Source organism: Pelodiscus sinensis, chromosome 2, assembly GCF_049634645.1.
Source record: "Pelodiscus sinensis isolate JC-2024 chromosome 2, ASM4963464v1, whole genome shotgun sequence".
Lineage (NCBI taxonomy): Eukaryota > Metazoa > Chordata > Testudines > Trionychidae > Pelodiscus > Pelodiscus sinensis.
Genome location: NC_134712.1, coordinates 206,700,704 through 206,720,840, shown reverse-complemented (window position 1 = coordinate 206,720,840; position 20,137 = coordinate 206,700,704). Strand labels below are relative to the sequence as shown.

At 42.2% G+C, this 20,137-nt stretch overlaps 1 protein-coding gene across 1 annotated transcript in view; it reads right to left on the bottom strand.

Moving 5' to 3' along the window:
• Positions 1–20,137, bottom strand: part of THSD7A (thrombospondin type 1 domain containing 7A) — a 538,075-nt gene that overhangs the window by 441,890 nt on the left and 76,048 nt on the right. Inside the window, exon 3 of the mRNA XM_025180361.2 lies at positions 11,797–11,931. The gene's annotated coding sequence lies outside the window, so the exon portion shown is untranslated. The remainder of the gene's footprint in view (positions 1–11,796; positions 11,932–20,137) is intronic.

Genomic DNA, 20,137 nt, shown 5'->3' with positions numbered 1-20,137 from the left:
TAGAAGGGTGGAAGTTGTTGAAATCCTTGTGGAATTCTTCAAGAGTGTCTTTTCCGTGGGTCCATATGATGAAGAAGTCATCAAAGTAGCGTAAGTGAAGTAGGAGTGTTAGGGGGTGGGAGCTGAGGAAACGTGAAATACCCACCAGGGGAAATGAAAAAACAAATTGACAGAGCCACAAAAATATTCAGATAGGTAAAAACAGGGCCAGATGGCATCTTGCCTTAACATGGGAGCCCCTCCCTGTTCTTGGAACCTCACAAGGACAGAAATAAGAGCAGTCATTGCACTTGAGAATGGGCATGGCATGCACACTCTTCTAGAAAGTCATGAAATTGGACTGTAGGGCCTATGATTCTATACCACCTACCTAGAAGTCTACCTGTGAGAATAGTTCTGCATCTCCTGTAGTCAAAATTTTTGCTTCTCAGGCCTGTAGCAACCATGTGAAAACAGCAGTAGTCATGGCAAATACCCAAGTAATCTCAATAGCACCAGCAGCTTCCCAGTTCTCCACATGCACTGCACATGTAAGTCAAGAAGGAATAATATACTTTGAAAGTTTAAAGTATCTGGCTTGAGTAAATGGCTTAGGCTGCACTTTTTCAGTCTTCAGAGAGAAAGTATTATATATATATAGGTCATGTTATTTACTTGCTGTGAAAGAGTCAATTCACAGCTCTTGACCTATAGGTCAGACTGTTAAAGGATCTATTAGCTTGTTTGTGAGATTATCCGTAATGCTTTGCGGTGCTGACGCATGAGGCCTACAGCCTACGCATTTATTGTGGCTGTGCTTGACAACTCCCACAAAGCCTTGTAAGTAATATTGGGGCTGCATACAAAGGAAATGTACTAACTAGATGAGGGGTGGGCAAAGACCAGCCCGCAGGTTGGATCCAGTCCACCAGGGTTAGCCCCTGGGGTTGGTACTCACCTCTGTATTTACCTGCTTCTCCACAGATATGGGCAATTGCAGCTCCTGTTGGCCACGGATCACCATTCCCAGAAAATGGGTTCTGCAAAAAAGTGTTGTCCCACTTCACACTGCTTCCCACCACTCCCATTGGCTGGGAATGGTGATCTGTGGCTAATATGAGCTGTGATTACTGATACCTGCAGAGGCACAGGTAAACATAGTGCTAAGAGCCTGTCAGGGATTAACCCCGGCAAACCACTGCTATTTTATTGCCACCCTGAGCTAGACTTTTTTTCAAGTATAAGAATATAGTATACCTCAACCTATTTCTAAGTTGTGCTTCACTAAAACGACAAAGACGTTTTGCAGGCATATAAACTATTCCAAAGGAAAAAGGGTAAAATGCAGAGCAGGTTGAACCTCTCTAGTCTGGCACCCTCAGGATGTGACTGGTGCTAAACCAGAGAATTTGCTGAATCATGGGAGGTCAATATTGTCTAGCAGAATTGTGAACATTTCTGCTGATTACATTTGTGGATAAGTTAGAGCTAAAAACTGGCACAGAACACAGAGAACCAGGACCACAGGAAACTTGGCCACACACATAAGTGGACATCCAGATAACTAAAATCATTCTGGACCACAGATGTTGCTGGACCACAGAGTACTGGATTAGGGAGGTTCAATCAGTAGTTGGCAAAAACATGTTTTCAACTTGCTTTAGTTATATTTCCATCCAAACAATGTTGGCAATACAAGGCACAGCAGAATGTTTTAAACCATGTAGTTAACAAGTTGCCCTTTACTAGTGATTGGAGCTAGCCATTAAACTGGAATGTTAAAAAACAATATACAGGAGATTTGTAGAATGTTAACTAAATTGAACTTAGTACAAGATAACATGCATGGTACTCCAGATCAATTTGTATGTATTACTGTTCTGTGCAGTTTGATCTTACATGTCTAGTCTTTGATTAATAAACCAAACTTGAGCTTGACAATTTGATATTTTGTCCATTAATCATCTAAAAGAACCCACTATTTACAAGAAAAACTTTTAAAAAACCCAAATAGTCTGGTAGCACTTAAAAGACTAAGGCTATGTCTAGACTACGCTCTGTTTTCAAAAGAGGATATGCAAATTTCCCAGAAATTTGAAAAAAATGAAATTTATGAGTTTTTTTCAAAAAAGGTCCTCCCCCCCCAAAAAAATCCACACGCGTCCAGACTTATTTTCGAAAGCTCTGCTTTTGAAAGTGAGATCAGAAGAAGATATGCAAATTCTCATGGAATTTGTATATCGTTTCAAAAACAGAACTTAGTTTAGATGTACCCTAACAAAACATGTAGATGGTATCATGAGCTTTCGTGGGCACAGCCCACTTCTTCAGATGACAAGAAGTGGGTTGTGCCCATGAAAGTTCATGATACCATCTACATGTTCTGTTTGTCTTTAAAGTGCTATTAGACTATTTGTTATTTTTTAAGTTTTTCCTGTCTCAGACTAACTCTGTTTACCCCTCTGAAACCACTATTTACAATAATAGACAGGCTAAGAGGTGGAGAAATACCAGCATGCTGTAGTTATTCAGAAAGATATAAAAACCTTGGATATAGTGCCCTATCCTTTTGAGTTAGTGAGCAGTGTCTTAACTATAATAAACAAAAGTATGCATAAATATAATATGCTGATGGCAAGTACATGAGTAAGCAGCAGTTGTCTAAATCACAGAAGTGCTCAGAACTTCCTTTTTAATCATGGTATGGAAAGAACAACAAATGGGATTGTAAACCATCTGATTATAAAAATACTAAAGTATAAGCCATTATTAGCAATGAAGAGATCGGATCAGACATGAGACCACAGAATCAGTTCTAACAGATCTTGGCAATGTATGCCTTTTCTGTTATGCACTCACTAAGGGTACGTCTAGACTACATGCCTCCTGGAATGAGGCATACCTGGGTGGTCGACAAATACCTTTGATGTTGGCAGGGAAGAGTCCAAACTATCACACTGAGCCGACAAACAGCTGATCAGCTGTTTGTCGGCTCAGCACTGCAGCCATGTACATTTAAATGAAGCGGCGATTATTTAAATCGCCGCTTCATTTTACTATGTCCAGTACCCTAATCTACATGCCTCTGGCGACAGAGGCATGTAGTCTAGACATACCCTAACAGTTGCTTCATAGAACTCAGTCAAGCTTGGTTAGCGAAGGTCTTATTAGTTATTTGTAAATTTGAACCTGTAAAATAGAGTATAATTTTTTTTATTGATTACAAAGTGAAAGCACAGCTGGGATCCCAATAATCAATTATTGATTCAATGTGACAAAGTTTAAATCTACTTGTCAAGAATAAGATAGCGAAGCTTTGCTCTGATTGTTACATCCTGGTTTGTAACAAACACAGCGGACCTTGCAGCCAAGTGCCTGTGTGGGGAAACCTTTGAATAAAATTAAAATACATACAGTGAAACTAACTCAGTAAAGTGCCAGAAATAGTCATATGCTGCCTGCTGCTGAGAAATAAATACTAAAGGAGCTCTTGAATTATTTATAAGATACATAGGTGTCTTCCTAAACTGGAATTCTTGTCTGGTAACATCTGTGGTTTGGGAGAACCACGGATGTTGCTGAATGAGAGAGCCCTGGGGCAGGAAGGCCAGCAGCTGAGAGCCCCAGAAAAGGCAAGGCTGATGGTAGCAAGGCCAGGGCTTCAGCAGCCCAGCAGCAGTAGCAAAGCCGTGGCATCAGGGCAGCAGCAGCCGCCCGGCAACCCAGATGGAGCCAGGGCAGCCTCTGTGTGCTGGCCTAGGAGTGGGGACAGAGCCGCAGCAGCCTCACTGGCAGATTCAACAACCTTCCTTGGCAACCTATTCTAGGGGTTAACCACCATTACCATTAGTTTTTCCCAATGTTCAACCTAAATAACCCTTAAATTAAAGTAAGTCCATTGCTTCTTGTCTAATTAGAGGTTAAGTAGAGTATTTTTTCCCTCCCTCCTGTAAATTCAAAGGATGAAAATATTTGAATTACAGGTTAAACAGATGTGTGTGTGCGGGGGGGAGGGAGGGGAGAAGAGGTCAATGAAGTGGATGAGATTCTTAAAAAAAGAATGTGGAATTTAAAAATTGCTATTTGACAATGTGTCCTTGGCTCTTAACTTGCAAGAAATTAAAGGAAAGTTTAAAGAATGTCAGACGTAGTGTGGTGAGGAAAATGTAAAGCAGTTAAGTTGGCAAAAACAGATGGAGAATTTGAGAAGTGTCTATGTGGTAGCACAGGAGGCATTAATCATGGCACAACAGGACATCCCAAAAGATTATACCAAGTGCAGGAAGGATGCAGAGAAATTAGAATCAGACTTGTCATCAGGCTGTAGGATCAGTTCTAACAGACTCAAACTCACTCAAGTTTGATTATTTGAGGACTTTTTAATTACCAATAAATTTGAACCTGTAAAATTATCATTTTTATTATTATAGATTACAGCCCCTATATCCACTTAGGGCTGGACATGGCATAGCAGACTTTCCCCACTTAGCATCTTTAACAGCCATTTCAGCCCTGCAGTGAAGTGCCTCTTGTGACAGCTTCAAAGTCCCTCCTCTGCTGAAGTAATGAAAGAGTCTAATAACAAACTCAAAGAAACAAAAAATGTTTGCCCAACATAAGCTAACTTCCCTAAAGAGACTTCACCCCTTCCTTGGCTCATTCTCTGGGCCTTAAATAGAAAAACAAGTCCTAAGTCTCCTACTTGTTACTGACCCTTCCAATCAGCAGTTAGACTCTGTGGGGCAGGAAGCTATGGGTAAAGGGAAATGAAAAAAAAACCCCTAAAACTCCAATGTCCCCAGTAATAAGGGACAAAAGGCTTAGGTGGGAAAATAATTCTCCCAATTTAACTTTGTGTTTCCCATACCTTGAATTTGGCCAGCACCAGGTGGATCAGTCTGCATCGGCACTAAACATCTCACAGGCTCTTACCTTCTCCACAGGGATGTCTGTCTTCTACCTCAATTAGTTCTGGGAAAGGAGAACACTCCAAAGAGGTTCCTGCTCATGTACCTTGAATATTCTCTCAGTCCTCAAGGGCAGACCTCGTGAAGGAGACTCCCTGCAGCAAAGCCATGGAGGTCTCTGAAATTGTCCCTGCCCTGCAGCCTGTCCTACCTGGCCATTGTCATGGACTCTCTGTGAGGTCATCAACTCCTAACATCCTTTAGCCAATAACCTGAGATGCTGCAAGAGGCCTTGTGATGTCACTGCCACACTCACCTTGCCCCCCAAGGCTAATGTCCTGCCCCTGATCAGCCTCTTTCCATGTTTGAGCTGCTCCCCGAGTCACTCCCACTCACTCAATGTCAGTTCTGGGATCAAGCAGATTGAATAGGGAAACATCAGAGGCTACTCAGTTCCACAAGCAGTTTGCATACTGTAAGACTATTTAATCCAAGGGTCAGCAATGATTTTTGTAGGGTAGGCCACTTCACAAATGTTGGTATGTGCTTGTGGGCCAGCTCCAGGTCTTCTGGAAGTGGCAGGGCTTCAGGCAGAAGGGGTGGGGTTGGGGACTACAGAACTATGTAGCTATGCCAACAGGTGAGGTTCTCCTGCCAGGTTAGGAAATCCACCTCCCTGAGAGACAAAAGCTAGGATGACAGAAGAATTATCCCATTTTTCTAACGCAGAATACATGGAGACTTAGGTCATCTTAATACCACCACGCAGAAGGGGGAGGGGAGGAGAGGGGAGGGGAGGGGAGGAATTTTTCACAGCCAGGAACAATGTCGCTAAACCAACCTAATTTTCTAGTGTGGACTAGGGATGTTAAAATCTGTTTAATCATGTAAATGTATCTGTTGAAAATTTCAGTGGTTACATGTAGGGAGCCAATGCATGTGGGGAGCCAGAACACAGGCAGTGAGCGGGGGCAGGTAAGTCCCAAGGAGCCAGTGCACACAGGTAGCCAGCTTCTAAGCTGGCTCCCCTTGAGCACCAGCTGGTGGGGAATGGCAGGTGCAGGTGGCTCCCCAGGAGCTGGCTTGCACCAAGAGCTGGCTTTTAAGCCAGCTTTCTATGCATCGTGGGAGCCTGTGTGTAATCATGAAAGTTAATCGATGAGCCCTGGCTACAATTTCACATCCCTAGTGTGGACCATGCCTTAGTCCTCCCTCCCTCCCTCCCCCCCCCTCTCTCCCTCTCTCTCTTCCCCCCCCCCCCTCAAAAATAGAATCCTCCATCCCCCAAAGAAAGAGCCTAATGGTTAATATAACAATTATTTGCAATGATTTAAATGGTGGTCAATATCAGCAAGCAAATATGAAAACCTTAGAGGGCCTTCAAATTACCATTCCACTTGTCATACATATAACAGATCTTGCAGGGCTGCAGGTAACCAGCTATAGTTTCTCCACTGGTTTAGGGAAATGTCCTAGTTTTCAGGCAACAGTGAAGCCTGAGACCTCTCCAACACTCTTTCCCTTCTAGATAGATCTCTGTCACTGAAAAAGTGGTGTTGGCATTTTCTGGCAACCATTACAGTGTGTCAGGGGTTTAAAAGATCTTCCCCAAGCACCCCTCATTCCCATCCATTATTCATCTATATCTTCTATAGTCCATCAGCTCCTAACAGCCCATCTACAGCCTTGTACGCTGCATCAGAATCTCCTCCTATGGACAATCCCTCTCTAGGATTTCTCCCTCTAGTAAATCCCACATCACCTTTCCTCCAACACTGCAATCCGATCTCCTCCAACCCACAGAACCCCTTCCAAACTTCTGAATTCTAAAGCATGCAAGGAATAGGTGTGTGCCTTCCTCAAATCTGCTCTGACTGCTGTAGGTGACCCTAAGGGGTAAGTCAAGGTTTGTTTCTCAATTAGAAATGTCACATATGGAGCAGCACAAATCTTGGCAGCTATGTCCAAGTGTCAAATATACTCTCAGTGGTATGGCGACTATATAATAATATCAACATTTTAAAACATCAGGTGCTAGTTAAAGTTTCCAGCTATCAGAGGAGCAAAGTTCTGGAACAGCCATCCAAGGTGAATAATTGAGGGGGAGGGGAGAACCTAACTGACTTTAAGACTGAGCTTATAAGTCAGTTTCTGATAAGTTTATAGAAAGGATAGTATGATGAGATTGCCTACAATGGCAAGGAAGTAATTAAATCAAGATTTCAGGAGTTCAGTAAGTCAGCCAGAAATTATTGGCCTACTACATAGTGGGTGAGGTTCTGTGGTTTGTAATGTGCAGGAGGTCAGACAAGAGGACCATATAGGTCCCTTCTGACCTTAAAGTCTATGAGTTGGTAGCAAAGAAAGAAAGAAAGAAAAAAAAAAAAAGATCCTTTTAGCAATCTCAGTTCTCAATTTTGAGTAGTTGAAATCTGTCTCAGATACAGATCGAAAATTCACAGTGGTTATTAAAATGATTGCATGGCTCACAGTTATATGCACAACAGAAAATATATATTGTTCTCATATCAGCATCTGCATATTACCTCTATTTAAACAAGTCATCGATAATGGAATGTTAACCATTAACTGAACCCTCTGTTCTTCTCACTTTTCTAAAATGATCTGTTTATTGGATCTATACCTAAATGTTTCCAGTGAGTAAGAATCATCCTTCCTCAAACAAAACCAAAAGCAACACATCAGCTGCTCTTAAGGATAAATTTGTTCCTTTTCTTTATTTTCGGACTAAAGTTCTTCCTTCCACTTCAAAGAAACGGGCATATTTTAACAGCTAAGAAGAGAAGCTAACAGCTTTAATAGCTATGTTTATGTACATTTATGTGCAATAAATTGCATGATTAATACCCTTATAGATTTCCATTTTGCCATTCCATGCACCCTCTTTTCTCCCTCTGGTTCTTTAAATTCAGAATGCAGGTTAGAGTTGTGCCATATTCTGATCTTAGTCACACCAGTAAGAGTGAGGCAGAATCTAAATGTTCACTACAAAAAATAAAGTTTTTAGGCCTTAATTGAAAATCGTGTCAGTGGGATTAAATACAATGTTGTCTTCCTGAATCCGAAGTAGCTCTGTTGTCACTATTCATGGCTTCAACAGGGAAGAGATTGTGTGATGAGCTCCATGCAGATAGATCACTGAAACTGTGGGAAGCTCATTACTGATTAGAGCCCACTGGTTTCTTCTTGCCAAATGAAATAATTTACTTTAAAACAGGCTGTCTGTGTTTCAGCGCTTAGTAGTCAATCTAAGAGCTCTCTCATTACTATTTCAGTCATTAAAAAGCATCCATTTACTATATAGTTGGGGTTGCCAGGTGTCTGGTTTTGAACTGGACAGTCCAGTATTTGAGGGTTCTGTCCAGGGAAAATATTAAGAAAATACCGAACATATAAAATGCCCGCTATTTTCTAATTAATAAAGCTTACCTATTAGGAGTATCAGTATCTAGTTGCAAACTGTCTGGCTGGTAGACACGCTCATGCTGCATGAGCATGTCTACCAGCCAGGCACTATGCAACTACGCAGAAGGTGGGGCTAGGGTGGGAGGGAATCCCTGGGGCTGGACTCGCTCATGCTTTGCTGGGACCGTGCACGCAATGGGTAGTGCCCCGGGATCTGCGTGCGCCCAGGTCAGTCCCCCTCCCTGCCAGCCAATTCTCTCCCCCCACTTGCTCCTCCCTGACCACTTCCCGGCCAGCACCCTGCCCCCCCCCGCCCTGCTTCTCATAAGCTGGTTCCCTCCCCCCCCCCACACACACACACACATCCTCCTGGCCAGTCCCCCCCACCCTCCCATTTGAGATCAAGTGTGTCCGGTATTTTTTCTTTTTTAAGCCACCTGGTATCCCTAAATATAGACCATTCCAAGAACTGCTTATTACCTTCATCGTACTTGGTAACATCCAATCAAAGGATCAGAGAAAAGTGCTTCAGAAAAATTATCACCCTCTGATGGTATATTCAAATTAAATCTGTCACATCACAGCTCTTATTTACAATGCTATATAATGATTTACTATGTAATGAATGGACAGTGAAAAGATGCATACCAGAGTGAAGCATTATGGACTATGAAAACTGAAACACTGGACATGTCCACCAGATGCATTTATGGAAACTATCTGATGTTTGTAATAAAATTGCCTCACTTTTTCTGTTATGAGATGACACTTCTTAATGTCACTCAAATAGTGCTTTGGTTAACACAAGTTTAAAAATGTATTTCTGTCAACATACAGTTGCTATCAGTCACAACTGAGGCATTGCAAAAGACTGAAATGATTCAGTTCAAGTCACCAGAGAACCTGGGGAAGAGAGTTAATTATTTAGACACACAGCCATGGCTCTGTTTTGTGATTTTTTTTAAAAAAGATTGGTCAATGGATAGTTTAATCTTTCACAGACTATTTGCCTGCAGTTGTGTAAACTATGACTGGTGTACACTCTTCTCCATGGCACTATTTGGATAGATAGAATGGACTGGTCAGAGCTCCTCTAGACCACTGAACATCAGTGAACCTTATCTTTGGGTTTTCTATAGCATCCAAGCACATTTTATAAAAAACTATTTTTCAGTAATAAAAAAAAATAAAAAAATCACATCTGATGAAGTGGGTCTTTGCCCATGAAAGTGTATGCTCCAATAAATCTGTTAGTCTATAAAGGTTCCACAGGACTTCTAATTGTTTTCGCAAATTCAGACTAACACGGCAAACCCTCTGATATTTTTCAGTAAAATGATGAAAAGATCAAATGTACTGTTTTTGTTCTATGCAGAAGGTTGGACAAGAAGGCCTAAGGGGAAATGTACGCACAAAAATTAAGATTTCAATGACTCAAAAATTAAATATACATATGAAGTAAAAAATCAATTTCCTGACATCATGATGCAGGAATACACTTGCAAATGATGTGGGATTTCAACTGAATACTTCTGAATAGAAGCCATACGTTAAAAACAGAACTTTCTGAAAATTTACTCCATGCTGTAATTATCTTGGTAACATATTTTTGAAGAAGCATCTCAGAAAATAGAACTCTTTCCACGTTTGGCGCAAATGAGAACAATACGGGTTAGTACATTCTGCATCTTCCTAGTCTTTGGCTGAAATTAGAGTTTTTAAAACAGATGGCAAAAAATTTGAGTGACAGCAAAGGTCCTTTGGGTTTGATATTCCCCTGCCTCTTTTCAACAGTAATGCTTATCAGCGCCATAAAATGTGAAAAACTCATATTTTCCTCAATTAATATCTACTAGCATCTGTAAAGTGATATGTCTCCATACTATTATTACTATTGCACTTGACCTTCATATTGTGAAAAAGAATACAATTATGATAATAAGCCAATTATTTTTATACAATATAGCAATCAAAGAGATCACCATTCCCTCCTGTTCTCATGACAATAAATGAACAGTCTGCCTTCATTCTATTGTCAGTTGCTGCCATGAAATCTTCATTACAATATTACTATGTTTTTGTTATTTATTTCTAAAATTAAATTAATATGGAATACAAAAAGCATTAAAAGGTCTAGAGTCTTAGAGTATTCATAGGAGTATTTGGTACATGAGTTTTATGAAAGGATAAATTTTACTTCTTGGTACAACTGCCTTTTTACTGAAATATTGGTTATTTTAATGCAACAATCTATATATTAGTTATTTTAATGCAACAATCTATATTTGAACAGTAAGTATGTGCCACACATTTGTATGTATCTACTGAGTTGAGGGCAATAAAGGTTTAGCTGCCAAGAATTTGGAATGCTGAAGAATATGCCTATAATCACAAACACAAGCCAGTGATACCTACATACCATCCTATATTTTGCACATGTGAAATATTTCACATGACACAGGAGTGGCCACCCCAGTGCCAGTGAGATCCAATCCTTGCAGGCACAAGTTACCAGAAAGCAGCTGTATTCACACCAACAGATTTCCCCCCCCCCCCCCATTTCAGTGTGTCAGCTGAAATGGTCATTAACTGACATCTACTAATATGAAGCAAAATCCTGCCAACTCTAATTATAAGCCAAAGTGATCATCTTGCTTGAAAACCCCTGTAATAAACACTACAAAACCTTATCCAATAATTCCTGCATCAAATCCCCTGTTGGCTCAATTTTTATATTTGGTGTATTTCTTTGTAGCCTGTTGCCTATAAAGAACAGGTACCTAAGTTATCAGGAGAGCAACTTTACCAGGCTCAGTAGGACAGAAAAAAAAATGCAAACTGACAAATGCAGAACAAACCTAATACAGTAATGACTTTAATCCACATAAAAATATCATAGACTTTAAGATCTGTTATACTGTGCAGAAGTTGGGTTCTATTAAAAATCCCATGCCCCAAGCTCACATTTCTAGGTCTGCAGAGTCATCATATAATGGATTTTAAAAGTCATGATATTTTTAAATATAAAAAACTACCATGGGCCAGCAATGAATCTTGTCCCACTGACATTGGGTGTGGGCAATTAGGAGTAAAAATTCCATACAATAGGGGGAAGATGAGGAAAACATTTAGCTGGCATTTTGGGTTTTTTAATTATATAGGAAGCTGTTTGAAGCAGTTGAGGATTTCTAATGTTAGAGTAAGTCTCTGGAAGATGGTTAACGAGCAAGTGATGCAAGCAAATATAAGTGATGAATTGCAGAGTTATGTGATCAATTTTTGGCTTAAGACAACACAAATGCACAATAGAAAATTAGCTATTTATCCTCTGATCCATCTGATCGGGAAAGTTGGCAACCCTATGTACAGGTTCTTGCTGCTACACCTCAAACATATTTCAAATTTTCAGGACATCAACTGAAAGATATAAAACTAACATTCCATATAAATCTGTTCCATTTTTTTAAAAAAAGAGCTAACATACCTTTTTATCATAGGAAGATTCCATTCTCCAGTACTGAGCAGCTGTGATACAGTTGCCACTATTCCACTGCATGTTGGGACACAAGTACAGGAGTAAGGAGTCAGCCAACCACAAGGTAACAATGTCAGCATCAACCTATACATAAATAGACAAAGCACAATTTTAATAAGATACCCTTTGTTTTAGTGAATGATCAGAAGGAACTTCTGAAAGTATGTGGCCTATTGGTAAAGCCTGGTGATTCTCAATGTAAATCACGCACAACCCAATAATGAATTTAACCTTTTGAATCAACATTTCTATCATATGTGCATAAGCTAAATTCGTTGACCCTATTTCCAAGCTCATTTTGCCCTGTATGCCTCAGGAAACCATGTAATTTTCCTGAATGACTTAGTATTTAAGCTTGCATAGCATAATAATACCTGGGAGGCCATTCCACACATTTTTGATTGCTTGTGTGAAAAATTGCTGCCAGACATCTGTTCTGAATCTTCCCCCCCTCCTCATGCCATCTGATCCCATTACTTGCATTAGCCTGAAAGTTCTAATTTAAATTGACATTTGTCTGAATATTGTCCTAGTCCAATCCCATATTTTTCAAGATGGACTAAACAAGCAAAAGTCTGTTGCAATTTATCTGAATCAAAATATAAAAAGGCAAAGAGATCTATTATCTCTCCTCCTTCCTTAACTACCCTCAAATGAATTAGCACAAAGCATTTCCTGCTGCTAAATATTAAGTCTCACCTGCAGATGGGGATATACAATCCATATAGCAAACTGCTACAAACTTAACCAAGTACATATTACACAGTTTCAGTAAAAAGGAATGAAGGGAATAGTGCAATGGTAACCTGATACTGCACTTATACGAAACAGTTGTGAAGCCACCAAGTTATTCCTAGCTAGGAATAGCAGCCAAAACGAAGAGGGGGGAAAATATAGCTATATGTCGCATACACGTGATAACATTCTGCTCCACTCCACCCCATCTGAGACATACTGATGGAATCAAGCCCCATCTCCCCGGCTGAAGATTCTGATGTTGGGAGTGAGCCCACTGTAGATGTATCTTGCTCATAGTGCCCAGGCAGCAGGGAGGCATCCAGGGTTGGTAGACAGCTATCTTCAGTAAGAAACATACACCCACTGGTGCAGATTATAGGAGACCTCACTCTGCTCTAATCCTGCAATGGGTCAACTTTGGAATCAGGAAGCCATTGCTGCCTCTTTGGGTACCCCACTCTCTGCTTCAGAGATACTTCCTCGGCCGTGTCTATTCTCAACTTAACTTTCAACCCATCTTAGCCTCTTCTTTTGAAAGTAAAGGAGTGGAAATGCAAAAAGCAGAAAGAAATGTTTCAGCTCAAGGTAGAGCAGATTAATATAGTGGGGAAAGAAGCTATTTACTGGCATAAATAAGGCTAAGTTTTAGGTTAAATTAGAGTTACAATCTCTCACACTCTGCTGTACACCCCAATCTTACACTGGACAAAGCAGCATGGCATGGCTCTCCTTGCCATGCCTCCTCTGTGCTCTTCTTTTTCTTGAGAAGGAACCATTATTTGCCTTGATTCTTGACACTTACCAATGCCATGGGGAAAATACAGGGCACTAAAGTCTACCTCAACACCTTTATTTATTTATTTTTTTACAAACACTTCCATAATCTTCCCTCACCTAAGCGTCTAAACTAACTTCAAAATGGTTCAAATCTCATTTGGTACCTTTTCTGGAAGTTAAAAATCACTCAAATGTCCTTAATGATTTTCCAATACATTTCTGATTTTTCTTGCTGCGTGATATGAAAAAAATTGCTATCATTAGCAGTTACAATACTGTTACACCTACTTTAAACGTTTTGCCTGTAGGTCAAATCATAGAAAGACTTCACTAATAAAATGGTATATACAAGAGCTTAGAGCCTTTTTGCGATTTACCCATCCATTGTGAACTATTCCGCAGTGTGGAAGAACATATTGCATAAAAACCATCCTTCCAAAATTACTGTACAGGATTTCAAAACAAGTTAAATTTAAGATGAAGGGGACTCATGATATTATTTGTACACAGTGTCAGCGTGTGCATTAGTAGATCACTGGAGCAGTTCTTAGCTGAAGACATGAGACTCATCATAAGAGGGTATGCTTTTCAAACCGAGAAATCCCCATCACGTTGTAGCTCACTTGACTCTGCTAACTTGTGATATGAATTAGGTGTACCATTATGTTATGAGTTTAGATCAGGGTGAGGAACCTCCAAGACCACAAGCTAGATTCAGTTTGCCAGGGTTAACCCTTGGAGGGCCACCAGACACCTGGTTTACCTGAGAGTCCACAGGCATGACCACTCATAGCTCCCTATAGCTGCAGTTTGCCATTCCCGGCCAATGAGACCTGCAGGAAGTGGCAGCCTGGCCCATTTCATTTCCCACAGATACCATTGGCCAATAATGGTGAACCATGGTCACTGGGAGCTGAGCGTGGCTGTGCCTGCAGATGCTCAGGTAAGCAAAGTGCCTGGCAGCTCGCCTGGAGTTAACTATGGCAAACTGTATCTGGTCAGTGCACCGGAGGCTCCCCATCTCTAGTTTAAATGAAGAGTCTGAACTCTGATTTTCCCTTTAGACTATTATAATGTAGGCTGTTTCAAAATGTAACATTTTGCTTTTACTAACTGTAGAGCAGAAGTTCCCAATATGTGGCGCATACCCCCCAAAGAGGGCACAAAACAACATTGGCAGGAGCATGGCTGGGACCTGGCCCAGCCCCCACAGGGACAAGGCAGAAGCACCAGCCAACCCTGACTGCCAGCCCTGCTCCATGGGCTCCACTTCCAGTTGGGGTTGCTAATCCCACAGTCAGGGAACTGACCACCAGCCTCAGCTCCCAGCTTCAGCTCTGTTCCTACCCCCCATCTCCCTGCCCCACCAGGCTTGGCTCCCTTTCCCCATCCACGTCCTCCTCTCCTAAAGGTATGGCCCCTCTCTGGATCCTGACTCCAGAGTGAAGTGTCACAGATAAGAGTAAGGGGAGGCACCAGTAAAACATTTGGGGAAAACGGTTGTAGAGGTTCAATATCTGCCATTGAAAAAATACAGAATATATTAATTCAAGGCATGCAGTTATTCAAATAAAAACCCCTGACCTAAATTTACAGGCTATTGCTAAAACAGACACTGGTCCAGAAAAGGGATTTGACTTCAAAAGGAGTATGTGTGAACACAGGAGTATTCCCACATATATCCCTTTGAATCAGCAATTTGTCAATTTTGCAATCTCTATTCATATCAGTAAGTCACACAGGATCATGGGAGCCAAAAAACATAACTATGAAAAAAAAGCCATGAATGTGTTTGGAAAATAAAATGAAAATTAAAGTGAGAAAGGAGAGCAGCAAAATACAGATCCTGAATTTCAGAAAAGCAAACTGCCTCCCTTAGGGAACCGATGGGAGTGGTATCTCTCACCTGGGAGATACCTCTCCAACACCCTCCCTGGGTCACTTCCTACTGACATTGGAAGGGCTGTGTCCCATGTGGTTCCTGAGTTCTCTGGTTCCCCTGCATCTGGCTCTCCCTGAGGCACCTCGGGCTACGGTAGCTCACTGCAGTCTCCTGGGTTTCTGGTTCCTGTCACCCGGGTCTCTGAGGGGGGTGGTTCTGATGGTCCTAGTGAAGGTCCTTCTCCTTTAGTGTCCAGCCCAGACTGAGCTGCACTACTGCCTTTTGTGCTGTCCTAGCATTTGGAGCATGCCCAGTCTGGATGGAGGAGTGGGACTTCCTCCACCCACAGTGGCTACATCTACATTGCAGGCTTCTTTTGCAAGAACAGTTTTGTGCAAGAATTTTTGTGCAAAAGTACTTGCACAAGAGTGTGTCCACACTGCCATGTGCTTTTGCTCAAGAGATGTGCTTTTGTGGAAGAGCATCCATGGCAGCATGGATGCTCCATTGCGCAAGAAAGCTCTGACAGCCATTTTTGTCATAGGGGTTTCTTGCGCAAGAAACCCCTGTTGCCTGTCCACACTGACTTCTTACACAAGAGCTCTTGTGCAAGAAGGCTTATTCCTTGTGGGGAGAGGAATAAATCTTGTGCAAGAAGCCCTCTTTTCTGACACTTTACTGTAAAGTTACTTGCACAAGAACTTACGTGCAGTGTAGATGCTCCACAAGTTTTTGCACAAGTTTTAACCCCACCTGATTCAGTGCAGGGTAGGCACACCCCATCTCACACAGGAACAAACCATCCTGATGTGCAGTAAGACCAGCTTGGCTTATCAGTGAAATGCTTGGTGAGCTTCAACACAAAAAGAAAGCTTACAAGAAATGGAAACTTAGAATCATAGAATCCTATGGCCAGAAGAGACCTCAGGACCAACCCTAACTAAATCATCCTAACTCATCCTCAGTCATGTCAACTTGGGAGAGATGACTGGGGAATACTCTGAATATACTGATGAGCATGTATGGGTATAACCAGGATGGACAAAGTGCAATGGAATTGCAGCTAGCATGGGATGTGAAGGTAGCAAGAAAGGTGTCTACAGACAAGTTAGCAATAAGAGGATGGTCAGGGAAGGTGTGGGACCCTTACTGGATGTGAGAGGTAACCTAGTGACACATGATGTGGGAAAAGCAGAAGTACTCAATGCTTTTTTTGCCTTTGTCTTCAGTCAAGGTCAGCTCCCAGACTACTGCACTAGGCAATGCAGTATGAGAAAGAGGTGGGCAGCTCTCAGTAGCGAAATAACAGGTTGAAATATAATAGATTGGTCTGGGGTACTGCTGAGAGGGTCAAATCAGGACTACTTGCAGCCCAAGACTGGGGTTCTCCTGTATAAGGCACCAAACCAGTGAATCGTGTCAGCAAGAAGTTGCACAAGCAAATCCCCTTAGAGTAAGACACTCCAGCTTTAGCTGTGCCACAACCAGCACCCACCCTACACTGATGAGAGCTTATGCATACCAATCTTACCAACTCTGAACAGGTTCTTCCAGTCCCAAAGGACCAGCCACAGTCCCAGGTCAATTTATACCTCAGATCTTACGCCAAAGAGCATGCTGTGCCAGTCCTTTAGAATCTAAAATCTAAAGGTTTATTAATAAAAAGAAAGACAAGTTTGAAAGTAAGACTGTTAAAGAAAACACATTACATATATCAATCACCAAGTTCTTCATGTAGGCTCTTAGCAGAGATGTAACAAACTACTAGCTTAAAAGTCTCTGGAGCACATCCTAAGTTAGGACGGGTCAACAAATCCTTCCCAGCCATCTGTCCTTAGTGAGGATGCTTCTGAAAACAAAGATGGAGGCATCCCCAGTTTCCTTTTATAATCTTGCCCATGCAGACGGAAATCTACTGTTCTAAGTGATGGTACCTCCTAAACTAGAGCTGATCACATGATCAAGTGACTGTCCATGTCCTCATGGCAAGCAGCCATGGTGCACTTGTTGGTATACAGGATCCCAGTTGCATTCCTCTGGTGTTTATTGGCAACACTTGAGTCCATGCAGCATCACTATTTAGCATAGCTCTTCACTGAATAACCACTCCTCACAATAGGTGGCCGACACCTAATGCTGTCTCCCAGACAAATAATATTTAAAGCCTAAGTACAGAGCCCAAAATCATAACTTTACATATATAAATCATAAGTATATGAGTAGCATACATAGAATCAACATAGCATAAGCTTTTATTAGACACCTCACTTGACCCACTTTGCATAGGATTTGGGGCAAACACACAACAGTGGGTGCAACAATGACCTGCAGTTTTCTATTAAAATCCAAAAACATGGCACAGGCTAAGAAATACTTAAAAAGTTGGATATACACAAATCCATGGGGCAAGATCTAATGCATCCAAGGGTGCTGAAGGAGTTGGCTAATCATTGGCCATTATCTTTGAAAACTAATGGTGATCAGGGGAGGTTCTGATGACTAGAAAGAGGCAAAAGTAGTGTCCATCTTTTAAAAAAAAAAAAAAAAAAAAAAAAAAGGAAAGGAGGACAATCCAGGAACTACAGGCCAGTCAGCCTCATCTCAGTTCCCCAAAAAATCATGGAGGGGATTCTGAAGGAATCCATTTTGAAACCCTTGGGAGAGAGGAAAGTGATCAGGAATAGTCAACATGGATTCACTAAGGGAAAGTCATGCCTAACCAAGCTGGTTGCCTTCTATGATAAGGTATAATTGGCTCTGTGGATATGGGGAAGGTGGTGGACGTGATGTATCTTGACTTTATCAAAGCTTTTGATACAGTTTCCCATTGTATTCTTGCCAGCAAGTTAATGGTTTGGATAAATGGACTGTAAGGTGGACAGAAAGCTGGCTAGATTGTTGGGCTCAATGGGTAGTGATCAATGGTTTGATGTCTGATTGGTGGTCTCTGTCAAGCAGAGTGCCGCTGGTGTCAGTTCTGGGAGTCAGCTTTGTTCAACATCTTTATTAATGATCTGGATGAGGAGATAGACTGCAAAAAAATGAGGAGTACAGGAACTTTCGAAACGGGGCATTTCTGTTGAAAATGCCCCATCTAAACTACCAGGGTTTTTTTCTGAAAAGCCCCATTTCAAAAAAAAAAAAAAAAAAAAAAAAAAAAAAAAAGCGGCAGCAGCCACCATTATGCAAATGAAGCACAGGATATTTAAATCCCAGCTTCATTCACACTTTTGATAGGTCTAATTTACACCCTTCTGCCAACAGAGGGGTGTAGTTTAGACGTAGCTTGAAGGAATGGGTCCCATGAAACTGGATTTACTATGCAGTGTAGAGACAACCAGCATTCTGGCAGTCCAGCATGATGCCTAAGCAAGGCTATGGAAAGGCATGATAAGGCTATCAAATGGTGTCATGAGATCAGTGACACTCAACATATGCGTACAAGTACTAGGTCAGCAATATGAATACTATAGGTTGGACATCCCTGGTCCAGCACCATCCGGACCTGACCAAGAGAATTTGCCAGACTACAGGAGATCTCCTGCCACTGGCACCCAAGCCCATTGCCTACTGCTGGCATCCTTCCTAGTTCTCCCCCACCCTCAACCTGGCTGGGCTGCTTGCACAGCTTCTGCCAGCTTCCTGGGCAGCAGAGGCTCCGGCCTTGGCCCCACACTCCAGGGGGCTGCTGCGGTGCTCTGGCCTCACACTGCTATAGGGCTAGATTCCAGCCTCACACTCCCAGGGGCTACTGCAGTGCCCCAACCCTGCACACTGCTCAGATGGTGTTGCACTCAGCCCTACTAACATCTTCCCGCCTTTTTGTCTATAAATACCCTAGCAGTGATTCTTTTGGGTTCGGTCTTTTGGGTTCAGCTTGTGTCATTGTGTAGGTACACTAGTAGTATGTTTTCCTATTTGTCATTAAACGTAAGGAAGAGTGATTGAATAGTGTGACCATGTGGGTGTAGATAGTGGTTGTCCTTCCACTGGGATTAGTTTCCTGTGGAGAAGTCCCATGTAAATGATAGCCCAGCACAGGATTGGCTACTGAAGGTTTACTTGATTCCCTATTGGATTAATACGTGGAGAGCGGAAGGCCCTTCGCTAACAAGTCCAGATATCTGCACCTGCCAGGCCGGAGGATAGGATCTAGAGTATCATCACGGGATTGCCTCACTGTTCCTCTGCCGAGGCTTCCTATTAGCCAGAGCATTCAGGTTGTGAGCTCCAAAACTTGTGTTCAATCACGTGGATGTAATGTAAACCTTGTGTATTAGGGATATTCTGTCATCTTTTCTTCTGGGATAGAGTGGGCAAACTGATATTTCACATGTTGATCTCTTCAGATTCTTTACAATATATGGTTTGGCCCCATATCTTGTCTCTGACTCATTAGTTTTAAAACCCATAACCAGTGATCGATACGGCCTCGGGTGATCCCTTCTTCTGGGACTTAGGACAATTAATATTTCCAAGTGTCAGGGCGTGCCTAATTAGATCTCTTAATTAATCGTTACTGAGTCCCAGGGTAACACCACTGGGGGACTCTAGACTGGTCTCACTGCCATGGGCTGCTAGAGGCTGCTGTAGGGCCCCAGCTCTGATCTTGCGCTGCCCGTAGCTGGGCTGCTGACCCTATCGCCCTGGCCCCAGCTGTTCCTCCTGCCCTTAAGCTCCCAGCTCTCTGGTTCAGGAGCAACCATGGTCTTGCCAAACAACAGATATTGCCAGACCAGAGACCAGGGGCGGACTGGCTGTGTGGGACACCGGGAATTTCCCAGTGGGCCATCCTCTGAAGGGCCGGCTGGCAGCTGTTGGAGGAAAAGGGGGATTGTGACTGGGCACCGCAGCCCAGCACTTTAAATTCCCCGGCGCTGCGTGCCGGCCATG